We start from the raw sequence: 6,362 nt of genomic DNA on the forward strand, positions 1-6,362 counted from the left end.
CACACCCCATAGACAGAGTGCAGGTAGTCTCTCCAGAGAGAACAGAGCGAGAGAGGCGGCCACGAGGCGCGGTGTTGCCAGTTTTATGGGCTCAGTAGCTTCACGCCTACAAGTGGGAGGACTATTCCAGCCACCCTGGGGAAAGGGCTGGGAGTCCCAGGAATTTGGCCACTGCCCACTCTTTGACTTTCTGTGGTCAGCCTTGGGACTGTCATGGAGCCTGTGGATATGTTATTTATCATGCTAATATGTTACCATGAGCATATAATGAAGTTCAACGTCTACTAGAAGTCAAATCTCGGCCATCTCAATCCTCAAGACCTACTGGGAGTTGAATCTTCTGCCATTTTGGTGTTAATTGCTGTCACTCCTTGAATGGCTGTGCCCTGCCTGCTTCCCTCCTGTCTCACCCACCCCCATTTCCTACTCCTCAACCTCCCCTTTCAGGGCCCAGGATGCACCCCCAATGCCAGCCTTCTCAGAGTCTCCTGCTGCCCCGCCCCACCCACCCCCTCAATGAATTCCTCCTTCCTCTACCCTTGCATTCATTTATTCACTTACTCACTCATTCATTCACTCACTCACTCAGGAAAGAATTCTGATACTGGCACTGGGTGCTGGCCCTGTGGGGACCCAGAGATGACCATGCTTCAAGGGAAACAGACCCAGAAGCCAAACCACAGCATTACCCCTTCCTGAGCCACAACACGTGAATGCTCTCATAAAGAAGAAAGTTCTCGTGGACCCTGAGGTTGTCTTCAGTCATTTTTATTATAGTGTTTCTTATCTATTCACAGACACAGAGCCAGGTAAACCTTTTGTGCTTATGTTTGCCTCCAACATTAAAACCAAAGCGAATTTACAAACAAATATAAAGAATATTAGCAGAACCAATAAAATTCAAATTGACAACAGGAAGGGACCTTGTCAGCTCTCACCACAGATGGCTGGGGGTTTAGAGGGCTCAAAGAAGAGCTGGTTCTCTGGGACTGGGGTCAGAGGCGGAGGGCCTTGGCCACAGTGAAGGGGTCTCCCTGCACCACCTCTGTTCCCCCACCTGCCTTGTGAGGCCCAGCAGGGATGGTGCCCGGCAGCACATGGCCATGCTGGGCAGCCAGGCTTCGGCTGGGCACAAGTCTCCCCCTATTTTTTGTCATTAACTGCCAGTGACTATAACCTCTCAACTGTCCTGGTCAACACAAACCCAAGCACACTGGGTGGCAGGACTTTTTTTTTTTTTTAAATTGCAGTAAAATATATGTAACATAAAATTTACCATTTAGGCCATTTGAAGTACATTCACACTGTTGTACAACCACCACCACCATCCACCATCCTGAACTTCACCTTCCCAGACTGAAACTCTGTCCGCGTTAAACACGGACTCCCCTTCCCCTGCCAGCCCCCAGCATTCTAATCATTCTACTTTCTGTCTCGATGAATTTGACTCCTCTAGGTACCAAGCTTGAGTGAATCATACAGTATTTGTCTTTTTGTGACTGGCTTATTTCTCTTAGTATAAGTGTCCTCAAGTTCCTCATGTTGTCGTATGTGTCAGCATTTCAGTGTTTTACAGCTGAATAATAGCCCATTGTAAGGATACAATACATTTTGCTTATCCATTCATCCGCTGGTGGGCATTTCATCCATCTGTGGGTTGTTTTCACCTTTTTGCTACTGTGAATAATGCTGCTGTGAACATCAGTGTATAAATATACGAATCCCTGGTTCCTATTCTCTTGGACATATACCCAGAAATGAATTGCTGGATCATATGGTAATTCTATGTTTAATTTAGGACTTATTTTTAGGCGATTGTTCAGATGATCCTAAATAAGATTACAGCCAATTTGTTTTTAATTCATAGGCTCAAAACTCACTAAATTTTAAAACTCTCATACTCTGCAGATTGTGTTTTGAGACTCTCTAGAGCTACACTGTCCTGTGAGGTGACCAGGTGCCACGAGGGGCCACAAAGGGCAGGAGCATGGCCGGCCTGCCTGGCAATGCTCTGAGCAGGTAAAAGACACCCATGTTTCAAAGACTTAGTATGAAAAAGCAATCTTATTAGTGATTTTTATATTGATCACATGTTGAAGTGATAATATTTGGGCTATATTGGGTTAAAGAAAGTAGAGCATTAAAATTAATTTCCCTTGTATCTTTTCACTTCTTGAGTGGGACCACTAGGGAATCTAGCTAGCACTGTGTTTGTGGTTTGAATTCTCTATTGGAAACATAACCCTCACAGGTTAATCCAGGTGCTTTCAAAGTGTAGAGGAGCTTCCTGGAGCTCGGAAGCCTTGGCTGGTTCTCCTCTTTGTTTATTTTTAATTGAAGTAAAGTTCACATTAACATACATTAACCATTTTAAAGTGTACAATTCCAAGTGGCACGTGGTGTATTCATAGCCTTGTGAAACCACCACCTCTCTCTAGTTTCAGACTTTCTTATCACCCCAGAAAAATGCCCCGTATCCACTAAGTAATTGCTCCTTATTCTCTCCTCCCCCAGCCCCTGGCAACCACTAATCTGCTTTCTGTCTCTATGGATCTGCTTATCCCGGACATTTCATATAAATGGAATTATACAACATGTGATCTACTGTCTTTCTTCCTTTGCTGGGCATAATGTTTTCAAGGTTCATCCATTTTATAGAATATATCAGTCCTTTGTTCCTTTTTATGGCTAAATAATATTCCATTGTACACATAGACCACCATCATTTATCAATCCATCCACCAAGGGACATGTGAATTGTTCTCACCTTTTGGCTATTGTGAGTAATGCTGCTACGGAAAACTTGTGTATAAATTCTGCATGGACATATGTTTTCATTTCCTGGGAGTGGAATTGCTGGGTTCTACGGTAATGGCTGGTTCTCTTTGTCTTTTTAACATTCATCTTGTTTACCAAAGTTCTAGATACCCATTGTCGAAGAGTCAGTTGCTTCCCAGGGTGTTAGGACAGACACTGGAGCCCACTGAAGGGAGGTTTGGGAACACTTGCTAGGGACACCCCTCCCCCAATGTCAGTATTTTTAGGACTTTGTTCTTGGGAGGATTCAGTTCTTCAGAGAGGACCCTTCAATGTCCTGCCTGGAGGGTAAAGGCCTGGCTGCCACTGGGAGCAGGACAGGGGACAAGGCAGAGACCCCAGATTCAGAAGCCCCAGACTCTCGGCTCCCTGTTTTTGGTACAATGCTCCTATCTCCAGGCCAGGGACCTGGGGTTTCCTGTTGCCAGAGAATGACTCTGGTTTTCTGCTGGGGTTGGGAAAGGTGACTACCTAGCAATCCTGGGAGGGGAGTTGGGGGTCTGACTGCTCCTTATTTCACTGCCCCCCACGACTCCCACTTGGGGGCTGCCAGCTTGGACTGAGCCCTTGGCGGTTCTGTGGGGTAAATCACACTGGGGCCCAGCAGCCACCCTGCTCGCATGGCATGTGGCTTTTCTGAGTCTCTAAGTCGGCTGCCACTTTACTATTCAGCTTCAAAGGTGCACTGAGTTGTCTCCTATCCTGCTTGCACTATCCTTGTGGATTTATACCTTTAAAAAAAGAAAAAGAAAAGGAATTCCTTTCTGTCGTCTTCACATGGTTGCAGGAGGGGAAGAAATGTGGCGCATGTATTCAATCTGCCATCTTTAGCAAAGTTGTCAGGACACGGCTAGCCTGGAAGTCCCGAGAAGCCCAGAGCCTTCAGAAGTATTCCAGCCCCCACTCTGGGAAGCTTCCAAACCCCCAGCTGGAAGGGGTCTCCCCCTCAGCCTGGGTCTCAGGGCCAGGTCTGGCTGGACCTCCAGGCGCTGCTGGTTTATCTTCCCCTCCAAGGCGAGTCTTAACTGAGTCATCGGACCCCTTCCTCTCTCTGCACCCTCCCACTCACAGCCCCCAGCGCAGGCTGCACGCAGCTCAGCATGCTTTGCTCCTAGACAGGAAGGGCACGCCGGGGAGAAGACACGGCCGGCAGAGGCTTGGAGACGATGAGCGCCAAGAGCCAGGGGACGTCGCTCTGCTTTCATCCCTGGGTCGCCTCCTACCTGCTTTTGAACTCTTCTCAGATCCTATTCCTGGGTCTCAGACCCCAGGAGTGCTGGGAAGTTCAGGAAGTCTTGGACTGGGAACTCAACTGTAGGCCACCCCACTAAAGGGTACTGAAGCCCTGCTGGTCCCCACGTGGCAGGACCGACCTCATTAGGTACAACAGAGCCTCAGGGGTTGGGACCTCCTGGGGAGGAGGCACCAGCACCCCCCCTACCACCCCCACCACTGCCTAACTTTCCTCCCAGCCCCACTCTCTGCTAAGAAGGTTCTCCTACACCAGGGAGTCAGGATGTCCTTGGAGGCTAAACTAATGTTGAGAGATTGCTGTCAATTCCCACCTCTGAGGCCTAGAAGGGCCTTTGCAAATCACGAGGAAACATGGTGGGGCACAGAGAAAAGTCCTAAGTTCAAACTCCTGCTCCTTCCTGTGTGATCTTGGGCACCAGGCTTATCTCTGAGTCTTTGTTTCCTAATCTTTATAGTGGGGGTCACTGACATTTGTTCCTTGCTGAGCTGTTAACTGTTACATGAGATCTCACGTCAGGTACGTGCCTGGTACATAATTTCAACTCATTAAATGAAAGTTGTTTTGCTTTTGGAAATGAGACAGGGATCAGAGAGCTTTTGGGCCTCATCCAAGGCCCGTTGGGCACACAGAGGTAGGACTCACAGAAGCACCAAACCACGGAAGGCCACATGGAGGGGACAGGAAGGCAGAAGCCATTCAACTCGGCCTTTAGTCAAGAACTCCAGCAGCACCTGGCGTTGCGAGATTCCTCTCTGGGGCCTCTCTGGAGGTTTTGATTTGTGAGTCCAGCGTGCAGCCAAGGAATCTGCATTTTTGACAACTACCCTCTCTTCATTGCCACGTCTCTGAAGTGCACCCAGGCTGGGGCCTGCAGCTCAGTCCTTCCCACTCCATCTGATGTCAAGGGGAGCAGCCTCTGCTCACACATGGTAATGACGGGACACTCCCACCATCCATAGGGAGCCCTTTCCAACATTCAATAACTCATGTGCTATGAGAAAGTTCTTTTTGATCCTGAGAAGAAATCTGTCTCCTGGGGGTCTGGGAGGGTGATGAGTATAGCTCAGTGGTAAAGCACATGCTTAGCATGCACAAGGTCCTGGGTTCAATCCCCAGCACCTCCATTTAGATAGATAGATAAATAAATTTTTAAAAAAAGAAAGAAGGGAAAAGAAGTCTGTCTCCTGATCATTCTGCCCAAACCCCTTCACTTGTCTGTAATTTATTTCTTCATCTTTAAAGTGAGGACTAACTACCGGACCCAGTGAACACAAATCCCTGACTGGTTGCACTGGGCGGGGTGGGCAGCGGCCACCATGTGGAGTTAACCCCAGGAGTTAACATCTTACAAGTTCCCAACTAGCACACAGCAGCTCGTCAGCAAGTTTTTTCCCAGGGTCACCTGGGCCCCTCAGCCTGGGACCTGCTAGGTTCCCTGCGATGTGCTGAGGTTTACATACCTACAGGACTGACAATGGAGCACTTCCTGAAGCATCAATTTACTTGATAATAAGTCATTTAAAATGTTATTTTTGGAAAAAAAAAATTGCTTGCCTACTAAAATGAATGAGGTATTACGGATTTGACAGCAGAATTCACCTAAATATTCAAAATAAGTTATGAAGCATCTCATTTCTTACAAATGCCCAAACTCTTAAGGGTACTGGGTGGGAGTAGTTTTCTGTTGGGTTAAGATGTTTCCTGTAGGAAAGTTCCAGAAGCTCTTCTCTGGGCAGTTGGCCTACTGTCTGTTCACGTTCATCTGAAGTTTCTTAAACCCTGCCCAGAGGCTGGGCTACTGAGATGACTGGAGGAGAGGGTCTAGGGAAGAACGAGCAAGCACACAAACGACTCCAACTGCAGGTGCCAGGAGGCAGGAGGCTGGAGCTGCAGAAGGATCTTAAGGTCAGCACTTCGCTGAAGTGACAAGTGCAGGAGCTTGATCAGGAAGGGTGTGGAGACAGGCAGGGGCTCTGGCCTTGAGGTGATGGATGGGGCTCTGAGGCCCATCCTGGCCACTGTGTGACCTGGGAGAACAGGGGGAGAAGGGGCTGGACAAGACAGCTGGTCCACGCAGCCTGAAGGCAGGGGGTCTCGGAGGCAGGAACGGAGCCCATGAACTGGTGTCAATACTCCTCAAAGCCACTGCCAGACACTGTCTTCCTTGAGGAAGCCGCCCAGGCTCATGGAAATGCCCATCTTTGCTCTGGGCTGACATCACCTCTGCATGGGAACAAAGCGCGTGCTCATGCCGAGCCCGTCGGGATTGGCAGGAATCTATGTCCTTTGG

Source organism: Camelus dromedarius, chromosome 11 (genome assembly GCF_036321535.1).
Source record: "Camelus dromedarius isolate mCamDro1 chromosome 11, mCamDro1.pat, whole genome shotgun sequence".
Classification (NCBI taxonomy): Eukaryota; Metazoa; Chordata; class Mammalia; order Artiodactyla; family Camelidae; genus Camelus; species Camelus dromedarius.